We start from the raw sequence: 11,852 nt of genomic DNA on the forward strand, positions 1-11,852 counted from the left end.
TGCTCCTGACTTATGCAACTGGTGGAAATAAATTGTGGTGGTGGAGTAGGAGGGAAAGTTGAAGAAAGTTTTAAACAAACGATGTGTGAGCTCTGTATTTGGTCACTTGAACTGCTTAGAACTCATTTTTCTCTGCTAGAGAGTACAGATATGTGCTGCATTTTATATATTCTGAATTTTTACTTTGTATGGTTCCTATCTCTATCCATCTTTCTTTGCAAAAGAAAATACGTATTGATGAGACGCCATACTTCTAGCAAATGAACAAAAGCAACATGATGGGCTAGGAAGGGACAGACTATTCACTAAATTCCTTATTCTCAGATTTTGTCTGTCTCTACACATGGTGAACCTTTGAGAAGAATTTTTAAGTTTTGAGAGTTTCCTTAGAGCCACCCAAAAATGAAACACTGAGCTCTCTCAACCCCCTCCCCTGAGGACTCTGTAAAATGGATGAAACATCTCTTCAGAATTATTCTGTTTGAGAAGAAAAACACACACATGCCAGCGCAGGATTGTTAAGAGAAATGGTAATAACCCATCAAGTCTTCCAAACTGAGAAATAAAATAGGATACACTGTAGTTTGGGGCAATGGCATGACTTGCACAAATTGTACAATTTGCACAGATGGGTGATTTTGTGCAAATGTTAGCATTTTATTTTTAAAAACAGCAACTTTTTTGCACACCATATATCGTTTTTTGCTATTCTCACTGGGAAGGTAAAAAAATGTGACACTTCCTCATCCTTGTGTGTGAAGATGAGACACATGATGATTTACACCCCTAAACAGGACGACTTATATCAACTTTTTGATATAAGGGGACTATGATAGGGCCCCCTGAAAATGAAGAGAAACTTTGATTCTTGGCTATAAAGCCTCAGATGAAATTAAGACTTAGTTAAAATTATTGCCAACATGCAAAGAAAGGCTGGGGACAGACAGGGGTTAAACATCCCCGGCCTACTGCTTCTCTCTTTAGCTGGGACATTCCCAAATCTGTTTCACAATGAATGCATGAAGCTGAGTGATATTGATTCTGGCTGTCTCTCACATGGTGACTGATCTATTCTTATTTGCAGTGGCCTTCCAGAGAGAGGCCTCTTCTATCCCTCCTACGAAAGATCTTTTTCTTTAAAAATGAACATAGGATTTCTGCACACAAAATATGTACTCTGAGACAGCCCTGCCCCTATAAAGCACATTTACACTGAATCAAAGATTTGACCCATCAGTTGTTATGGTCTATTATTCCAACAGCCCCTTACCACTAGCTATCATTAGTGATCCAAACATGTGGAGTCAAAGGTTTCCTATCAGAGTTGTATATTCAGTTCTGTTGTATAGTATATTCATCCCAGAGTACTGCCTGCTCTGAATGGTGACTGCTGTTTAGACAGAGACCGTTCCTAGCCCTGATATTGGAGGGCTACTTGCACCTCACCAAAGAAGGGATATAAGAGGATATGCATTTCTCTACTATTTGCATAATTTAATATAGATTTAGAAATAATAGCTATTAAGTCACATAGAAACAAAGTTCATCTCATGCTTGTGGAGAAGAATGTGATCAGGTAAGCTGTGTGCCCATCCTAAAACAAAGACAAGCAGAGGGCCGTCCTCTGCAAAGCAGGATGCAGAGCCACCCAATTCGTAACAAAAACACCAGAGACCAAAGGAGAGATCTTCTGTAGGCAAGGTCTAGGCTCTATCATTCAGCTGGGGTTCGTCCACCTCTTAGCTATGATTAAAGTTGATTGAGTGGGGGGAAAGCAGTGGGGAGGAGGGCTGCTGAGGAAAAGCAGCAGAAGGATTAACTCCCTTCAGACATCTGCTATTTCAGGCTTTCAAATGTGCTCTTCCCCCCCACCCCCGCCCGGTCTTCCCAGAGTGCTCTCTGCATCAGCAACATGTCATTGTGACCTAACTCTGCAAGGAAATTCTCTCCTTGCACTGCATGTTGTCAGAAATATGTTTTCCACCTCAAGCTCTCTAGAGAAGCCCTCCCTCCATCAGAAGATCTTCAAAAATCCCAATGTTCCAAAGAGACACATCTCCTCTCCTTCTGCTTCATGACTGCCCAAGGAAAAGAAGCCTGATGATGCTCTTACTAGGGACGGACAGACTCAGTCTATTTGAAGCCCATGCCAGTATTACATGTACCCAACTACAGTCTGTTCTGAACACTGTCTGTATCTTAGAATTGCTTTATCTAAAAACACATGAACAGTTGCATTCTCCCTAATCCATATTTTGCATGCTATTTCTCCTAATATATTCAAGCCAAGAACTCCCATACAAAATTTACATATATCCCTTTTCATAATATGCATTTTTTTTACATCTTTCCCTAGCTTACACATTTTTATATGCAATTTTCTCTAACATACACATTTTGGAATATTTTTTGAAAATCTTCCCTAATGTGTGCATTTTTGTATGCAATTTTCCCTAATGTGTACATTTTGGAATATGAAGTTTCAACCAAGAATTCAATGCACAATTTTAAATTTCTTCCACATATAAACCAGGAACCATGATTTATTTTGTAATTTTGACAGTTATGTGGTACAAAGTTCATTCTGATCCATGATGACACTCTCAAGGTTTTCTAGGTATAAAGTACTCTGAAATGGTACACTAGTTCTTCTTGTGGAAGTTTGTAACTATGAAACCTGCCCAAGGCTGCGCAGGTGATGGAGCACATCAACATACCAGCCACATATGCTATGGATGATCTTGGACCCTCTCTCAGGAGACAAAGTAGGGATTCAAACTCTGGCCAACCAGAATTCTTTTGCATCTCCAGCTGTTCCTGCCTGCAAGATTGGATCAGGATTTGCCAACTCTCTTCCAAACAACCACAGTCCAAATCAAGAACCTTTTCACTCTTCCCGGCTGGAAGGAGGCTCATTCAAGAAAAGACGGGCCCTTTATGCAGAAGGGAACATTGCAAGCAAACATTGAATTCCCCTCTCAAAAAAGAGAGAGGGGAACGATTTCCAAAATTCATATGACAAGAAATTATTCTGAAATAAAGATCAGAAAGTAGGTAGCAGATCTTCCTGCTTAGGGGTCCTCAAAACATTTATATCACCTTTACTGACCTTCCAAAGCATGAAGCAGAAAATCCAAATGGCACATTACTGTCTCTGACACAAGAGTACACAGAGACAACACAAATTAACATGGGTTCAGAAACTAGAAAAGTCACTTTTTGGACAACAAGCCACAGGATTCTCCGCAGGCATGGCCATTTGGATCTTCTGTTTCTCCAACCACGACAAAGTTCTCCTGTGATTGGAGGTCAGTTTTACATTTCCCTTTCCAACTCTTATCAATGGCTCATATGCAAAAAAAGATGCATAGTGGATTGAATCCCATGAATCAAATCAGTCTTCCACGGAGGAGACATCCTTAATGTCACCTGAAGTCCAGGGTCACCATGTCTCAAAAAAGAAAAGGATGTTTTTACAAGCAAGACGATCAAAGGACTGGATTGATTCCCCCTACCAGGAAAGTCCTACAGCACCTAAGGCTTTTCAGGTTACAAATCAAGCTGGTTTACGGTGTATGTTATTTTATAAAATAGAGATATTACTTTTTCTCCCTCTTCATACTACAACAATTTAGGGCTACCCAATGGCACTGATTGACAGGGAAGTGGTTGACAGGAGATCTGAGACAAATAAAAGTCACTGTCATGGAATTCACTGCCAGTTTAAAATGGCAGGCAGTAACTTAGATAACTATAGAGAGTAAACAGATTCATGGAAGAACAGATTCATGGAAGAGAAGGCAATCAATGGGTGGTTCTTCAGGGCAACCACATGCAACTTCCAGGTAACAGGATGTGCAACTTCCAAACTACAGGATGTATAGACACTGCTCCCATGCCTTGCTTAGAGGCTTCTCAGATGCATATGGCTGTCCAGTACAAGAAGCAAGAGTTTGACTCGTAATACCCTATCATGTTTTATGTACTTCCAATTGGAAGTATCCATCTTGTTTCACAATCTCCATTTCCCCCCACTCCCTCCAGCAAAAGAAACCAGTGGAGATGTGCCATTAGTATGTTTATTTGTTCTCCAGATCCCAGAATTCTCCATTCTGGGAGTTTCATCTGCCAGACCCACACTGCAGACACCTAAACTGTGTCCATCAGGTATAAGGCTGGACTGAACAGCTATATGGTCTAGGATAGGCCGAGCTCCAGCCTAGCTTCCTGTTTAAAAAGGAAGTTGCCTGATGGGTTCTAGAAGTTAGAACTCCCAGTATCAAGAATTGTGGGAAACAAAGAATGGTCCCTAGTCATCAGCTTTAACATTCAAATATTGTACTAAAACAGGTACAGGTAGCTTCTGTCCTTCCAGATATTGCTGGACTGTGCCTCTCAGCATTTTTCAACATTGGCTATTCTGGTCAGAGTTGACAGATGTTGCAGTCCAAGAACATCTGGTAGGTCACAATATGCCCATTTCTGCGCTAAGCTACGGTTATACAAATTCATTACAAACCACAGTTTCAGATACTAATCTGCCATCTAGCAGAAACAATGGTTTGCTATGTAGTTCATGTGTCTAGCTAAAGTAAATAAGATTCCTTGGTCACTGAGCCAGTTACTGAATTATGGTTGAAAATATGAGAGAAGTCCTACATGCCTCTAAGGGTCTGCACCCTCTACTGCTTTCCTCTGCATAGCTAAAAAGGAGAAAAGTTCACTGACTTTTCCAGGATTATGCCTAGTCTGTAAACCGTAACAAAGAGTAACTTTAGTTTACCGAAAGAATCCAAATGCAAAAATAGGTGATACTCTCATAGACCACTAAAAATCATCATACAATACACGGGTTTTTGTGGATTAAAACACCACTTCATCATTTCTGCGCCAGTGTGAAGAACTTAAAAGTCCAAATGTTCATGGCAAGATGGATTTCGCCAGGAAAGTTGCTCTTAGACATGAAATCCAAATGTACTTGGCAAGATGGATTTTGCCATTCTCTTAAACCACAAATCTAAGTTTGCCTGTTCCTACAAACCACAGATCCCCAGTTTCTTTGGTATGGACAATATGGCAAATCATGTCTACTGAAAAAATGTATGCAGAAGCTTCCAAACATATTCAAGGGGCCGAACCATAAAAGGAGGTGGAATGCAAGTGCCATGGTTCTTACAATGCATTCTTAAAACACTAAACTATAGGTTACTATTAAACCTGAACTAGGTTGTCGTCTGCAAGGGCCAAGCAGAAAGAAGGAAGGTATTATTGCAGATGAATTAATCTGCCATACAGAGACATACTCTTCAGCGTGTCAAACTGGACATGAGAAAACATGCCAATGACAGAGAGAGTTGCAAAGGTGTCAGCTGGGCAGACTCCAAAAGCACAGTCTCTCTGTCCCCAATCCTCAGCCCAGTCCACTCCCATCCCACAGCAACCATTTCATACCATATGGCCCAACAAACACTGTGAGCCCTTACAGTCTGTCAGCCTGGGGGTTAAGGAGATCAGTCCCTGTGACCGGGCATGGAAAAGTTACTTTTTTTAAATCATAAAATCTAGATGTTCTGAAAATTGTAATCCAAAAAATAACTTTTCGAAGCTACACCCTGTGACAAACCCAGACCTACTGGGATATGCCACACAGTTACACTAAGCTGCCACCAACCATTCCCTTTAAGAAGTCACGCAGACCAGGGATGGATTTTAAACAATAAAAAGAATAAGGTTTATTTTAAATACACACAGGCAAAATAAACAATCAGGTGAATAGAATAAAGTAACGTGGCTTAGATTCACTCAGACATACATACAGTTTGGTTCACACAGAACCTTAACTTAAAGCACAGACCCTGAACCTATCAGTTCTGGCTAACCAACAGACACCTGAACCTATCAGGTTGGTACTCTGACACACAGTAGTACCCTGTCAGACACCCAGACTCCCACAACAGCTTCTTCTTCCCCAGCTGCTGCTTCGTCCCAACCCAGTGTCTCACAGTCTGTCTCAGCATCTCCTCTTCACCACACAGGCATCACATATTTATACAGTACAGCCCCTCCTCCTGATGTCCCGCCTTCCACTCCCCATAGGATGGAACTTTCCCTCCAAACCCATGACAGACAGGTAACATCAGTGCTGTTATGTAACACCTCCCCTCTTTATAAGTTGTTTTGTAGGGGGAAAGCTAAGGTGCTTTTCACCAAAAAACAACCTAGGTAAAATACACAAAAACAGTTATACATTCAATACCATATTATACTTACTTACATTCTAAGTTAAACATTTCAAATAGGCATTTAAACATTTACCATATACATTACATCAATTTACCTTTATTAATACAAACCAATTTAAAACCAGGTACATTTTAACTTTTTGTTTTCATTATATACATATAGTCCATGTTCTTTCGCCGTCTTCAGTCTTCAGGTCTTCTTGATAAGGCGTCAGCAACACAGTTCACTGACCCTCTGACCACCTTCACTTCAAAGTCATAGACCTGTAAGTTCAAAGCCCACCTCATAAGTTTGCTATTGTGGGTTTTCATTGTCTTTAACCATTGCAATGGTGAATGGTCAGTGCACAGAACAAAATGTCTTCCCCAGATGTAAGGCTTGGCCTTCTGGATCGCGTAGACTATGGCCAAACACTCCTTCTCCACGGTTGCCAAATGTCTCTCACCTTTTTGAAGTTTCCTACTCAGGTAGGACACTGGATGCTGGTCACCATTCTCATCCTCTTGGCACAGAACTGCTCCTACCCCGCTGTTAGACGCATCGGTGTAGATGATGAACTCCCGGTCGAAGTCTGGAGCACGCAGGACAGGATAGTTGATTAACGCCTCCTTCAACCTCTGGAACGCCGCCTCACAGTCGCTGGTCCACGGGATGCGGTCATCAGCCTTCTTCCTCGTCAGATCGGTCAGCGGAGCCGCAATCTCGCTAAACCTCGGGATGAACTTCCTGTAGTAGCCCACCAACCCAAGAAATGATTTGACTTTTTTCTTGGTGTTGGGTCTAGGCCAATCACGAACAGCTTCTATTTTGGCCTCCAGGGGTTTTATCACTCCTCCCCCTACCATGTGACCCAAGTATTTTATTTCTGGGCTACCCAGCTGACACTTGCTGGCCTTTACTGTTAGCCCTGCTGCACTTAACCTCTGCAGCACTAACTCCAGGTGTATCAGGTGATCTTCCCAGGTATTACTGAAGATCCCTATGTCGTCAATGTAGGCCACTGTAAAGTCACTGAGCCCTGCCAAGGTCTGGTCCATCAGCCTTTGGAATGTGGCTGGTGCATTTCTGAGACCAAAGCTCAGGACTCGAAACTCATAGAGACCAAAAGGGCTGCAAAAGGCAGTCTTTTCTTGATCCCTGGGATCAATTCTTAATTGCCAATATCCCTTTACCAGGTCCAATGATGAGATGAACCGACAACCCCCTATGGTTTCAATCAGGTTGTCTAGCCTGGGCATTGGGTAGGCATCAGGAGTGGTTACACGGTTTAATTTCCTGTAATCGACACAAAACCTAATGCTCCCATCAGGCTTGTCCACAAGGACTATCGGAGAGGACCAAGGACTAGAAGAGGGGACGATTATGTTCTCCCTCAGCATCTCGTCCAGCTCCTTCCGCACCTTGTCCCTATAGGGTCCCGTTACTCGGTATGGGGATACTGCCTGCGGGGGTGCATCCCCTGTGTGGATCCGATGCATCACTCCCTTCACTATCCCCGGCTTGTTGGAAAACACCTGTTGATATTTACTAAGCAGCATTTTTAGTTCTTGCTGCTGGTCTTGGGTGAGTGCAGGACTGATCTTTACCTCCTCTGGGTTGTATTTTACTTCCCCTCTACCCTCCCAGAAGGGTAATTCAGCTTCCTCACTCTCAGCTGCTTTTATCGCGAATAAAACCCTCTGTTCCCCTCTGTAGTAGGGTTTTAGGGCATTCACATGAACCACCCTCCTTGCTTGGTTCTCCTCCTGCTCTATTAGGTAGTTCAGGTCTGACATCTTGGAAATGACCCTATATGGTCCTGCCCATTTGAGCTGCAGTTTATTCTCTCTGCAGGGCCTAAGCCAAAGCACTTCCTCCCCTGGGTCAAAGTGCCTCTCTCTAGCTTTGTGGTCATACCATGTTTTCTGTCTGACCTTCTGAGCTTGCAGGTTTTCTGCTGCCAGCTCTAGATTTCTCCTTAGGTCATTCATCAAGGTGTCTATGTATGTCACAACGTCTTGTGGGTCCTCCTGGGTGATCTGCTCCCAATTTTGTTTGATCAAATCAAGGGGCCCTTTCACCCTTCTCCCAAATAAAAGTTCAAATGGACTGAACCCGGTACTGGCTTGTGGCACTGATCGATAAGCAAACAAAAGGGATTGCAGCTTCTGGTCCCAATTGTTTGGATTCTCTGCCAAGTAAGCCCTAATCATGCGCATTAGAGTCCCATTGAACTTCTCAGTTAACCCATTACTTTCCGGATGATAAGCAGTGGTTTCCTTGTGCTTAATTCCACAGATTTGCCATAAGCGCTTCATGAGCTTCGATGTGAACGATGCTCCCAAATCTGTGATTATCTCTGAGGCAAATCCCATCCTGGACATATACCCCACCAAAGCATCGGCCACTGTGTTAGTTTCAATGTTAGTCAAGGGTATGGCTTCAGGATACCTTGTGGCATGGTCCACAATTGTTAGAATGAATCTGTTCCCCCTCTTTGTGGCCTTGGGCAAAGGTCCCACAATATCCACCCCTATGCATTTGAACGGAGTGTCAATCACAGGCAAAGGGCACAACTTTGCTTTGGTCCTGTCGCGGTTATTCCCCTGCCTTTGACACACATCACATTGTTTACAGAACTCCCTGATCTGCTTCCCTATGTCAGGCCAGTAGAAATTCTGTGTGATTCTCTGCTGTGTTTTGTTCACTCCTAAGTGTGCAGCAAACATGTCAGAGTGCCCCCTTTGTAAGATCATGGGGCGATACTTTTCAGGTACCACCAGCTGACTTCTGATCCCATCTCCCCCTTTTGAGATATTCCTCAGGGTCTCTCTATATAAAACCCCCTTTTTCTCCAGAAATCTCACTGGGGTTTCAGGTGTTAGCTGGGCGTCAGTCACCTGTTCAAAACACCTCTGGAGAGTGGCGTCTGCCTTTTGCTCTTGTCCAAACCGGCTGTCTGTAGTTAAGGTCTCCACCACAGCTTCTGAACTCCCCCCTGCTTCCGTCTCGGGCTCATCATTACCCCCCTGAACTGTCCCCGTGTTGGCTTGTGAACGTGTAATCACTAGCACCCGTTTCACATGTTCAGCCAGGTCATTTCCCACGAGCACGGCTGCTGGCAGAGTCGATGAAATTGCTAGCCGCCAAACTCCCCTCCAGCCTTGAAAATTCACAGGTACCTCCGCTACTGGCAGTGAGATTATCTGCCCCTCAATCCCTGCCACCTTCATGCTCTCATTTGGGATTATAAACTCCCTAGGAATAATATCTGGATGGCACAGGGTTACCTGGGAACAAGTGTCCCGCAGCCCCCTATACTGACGGTCAAGTATTCCTACATCCACCCCTGCTGTCTCAAACAACTGGGAATCTGTTTTCACCAGCAAGCAGCGTTTTACCTCCACAAGAGGACCATTTTCCTCAGCCTGATCAGCAGAGGTAGCTGTTCCAGACTGAGTAGCCATGGCAACAGGCTCCCTCAGTGACCCTGAGCCTTGCTCTTTCTGGACACAGAACACAGCTTTTGGCTTGGTCCCACTAGACTCCTGAGGCACCATTCCTTTTAGCTGCTTTAATTTCTGACACTCTGAGATTAGATGACCCTTTCCCTGACAGAAATAACATTTTCTTGTGTACTTTGATTCTCTCTCATCTTGTTTTGGTTTTCCCTCCAAAATCTGAGGTCTTTGTTTCATGTCTGAGGGCTTCCCTTCACCATGGGCCCCTCCCCCTTGCTGGCTTTTCCCTGGTCCCTGAGAGTACTTGCTGTAGGTTTCTTTGGGTTTACCTACAGATTTCCCCTCACCCAAGGGCTTTCTTATTTGGGAAATAAAATCCGCGATCTCTGCGGCTGCTGCCACAGATTTCGGTTTCCTTTCCCTCACCTGGAATTTCAATTCCCCATGCAGGACTGAATAGAACTGTTCCAGTGCTATCAAGTCTTTAAGCTGCTCATAGGTCTCTGTCCCCTCCTGAGATAGCCATTTCTCAAGCAGCCTCACCAATTGGGCCCCCACTTGGGTAAAAGTCTGTTCTGGCTTCTTGGTGAGGGACCTGAATCTTTGTCTCAGCTGCTCTGCATTTATCCCATGTCTGGCAAACACCAGTTTTTTAAACTCTGCAAAATCTTTCATCAGTTCCTCAGGCATCTCGGCATAAACCTCAGCCAGGCTACCACTGATTAAAGACCGCATGATGGTCATCTTCTCAGTTTCCCTCACTGAGAAGTCCACAAACGCTCTTTCCACTAAGGAAAAGAACACCTCAGGACAATCTCCCTTGTGGTACACAGGGAATTTCTTCAGGTCAGCCTTAGACAATTGGCCTCCCTCAGAATCCCTATTGTTATTATTATTCTGGTTCATCATTTCCAGTTTTCTTAATTCATACGCCATCCTTTCTTTTTCCAGAGCAATTTTCTCTCTCTCTAATCTTTCCTCTCTTTCCAATCTCTCTCTCTCTAATTCAAATTGCCGCTGTTTCTCCCTTTCCCTTTCTTCTCTTTCCCTTTCCTCCATTTCAAATTGCCTCATCCTCAGTTCATGTTGTTGGGCTAGGAGTATTTTTCTGAGTTCTGGGTTCTGCTCTCCTGTGCTGTCACCCTGCACTGAGCCAAATTCATCCTCAGAACCTTGGTCAATCTGGGGGTCTTTCACTTCACTCATTTCGGCCATCTGGCTTCGAGTCAAGGGCATAATCCCCCCTCAGAACAGGCTGCTTTAAAAGTCAAGCCTCAAAATAAAACGACCACTTTTTTCCTTCTTGCCTCAGAACCAGCTCTCCTTAGAGATTGCTGCTGTTCTTCAGCACTACTTGCAACAGTATCGAGTCAGAGCCTACCCCCCTCTGCTGGGCCTCTCAGCTGGCAAGCTAGCTCGCTGTTGCTACGCAGTTTTGCCTCAGCTTTTTCCCGCCAAAACTAGGCTGCCTCAGAGCACCTTAATCTAAGTCTCCCCAGTTGGCACGTTCTTCTACTAGTGCACCTCCCCGTGAGGTACACCTAGAAGATTACCTACGCGCCTCAGACTGTCCCTGACTAGACCCCCCTTGCTCTGGGCACACTTGCCAAGGCTTTGCTGGACCGCTGGACAACTGGACCAGTCGTATCCCACACGCTGGACACCAATCAATGTGACAAACCCAGACCTACTGGGATATGCCACACAGTTACACTAAGCTGCCACCAACCATTCCCTTTAAGAAGTCACGCAGACCAGGGATGGATTTTAAACAATAAAAAGAATAAGGTTTATTTTAAATACACACAGGCAAAATAAACAATCAGGTGAATAGAATAAAGTAACGTGGCTTAGATTCACTCAGACATACATACAGTTTGGTTCACACAGAACCTTAACTTAAAGCACAGACCCTGAACCTATCAGTTCTGGCTAACCAACAGACACCTGAACCTATCAGGTTGGTACTCTGACACACAGTAGTACCCTGTCAGACACCCAGACTCCCACAACAGCTTCTTCTTCCCCAGCTGCTGCTTCGTCCCAACCCAGTGTCTCACAGTCTGTCTCAGCATCTCCTCTTCACCACACAGGCATCACATATTTATACAGTACAGCCCCTCCTCCTGATGTCCCGCCTTCCACTCCCCATAGGATGGAACTTTCCCT

General features: G+C 44.1%; 1 protein-coding gene across 2 annotated transcripts in view; it reads right to left on the reverse strand.

Annotated features, from left to right (window-relative positions):
* Window positions 1–11,852, reverse strand: part of PPP1R9B (protein phosphatase 1 regulatory subunit 9B) — a 94,565-nt gene that overhangs the window by 63,725 nt on the left and 18,988 nt on the right. The gene's annotated exons all lie outside the window — the stretch shown is intronic.

Source organism: Pogona vitticeps, chromosome 6 (genome assembly GCF_051106095.1).
Source record: "Pogona vitticeps strain Pit_001003342236 chromosome 6, PviZW2.1, whole genome shotgun sequence".
In the NCBI taxonomy this organism is placed as follows: Eukaryota; Metazoa; Chordata; class Lepidosauria; order Squamata; family Agamidae; genus Pogona; species Pogona vitticeps.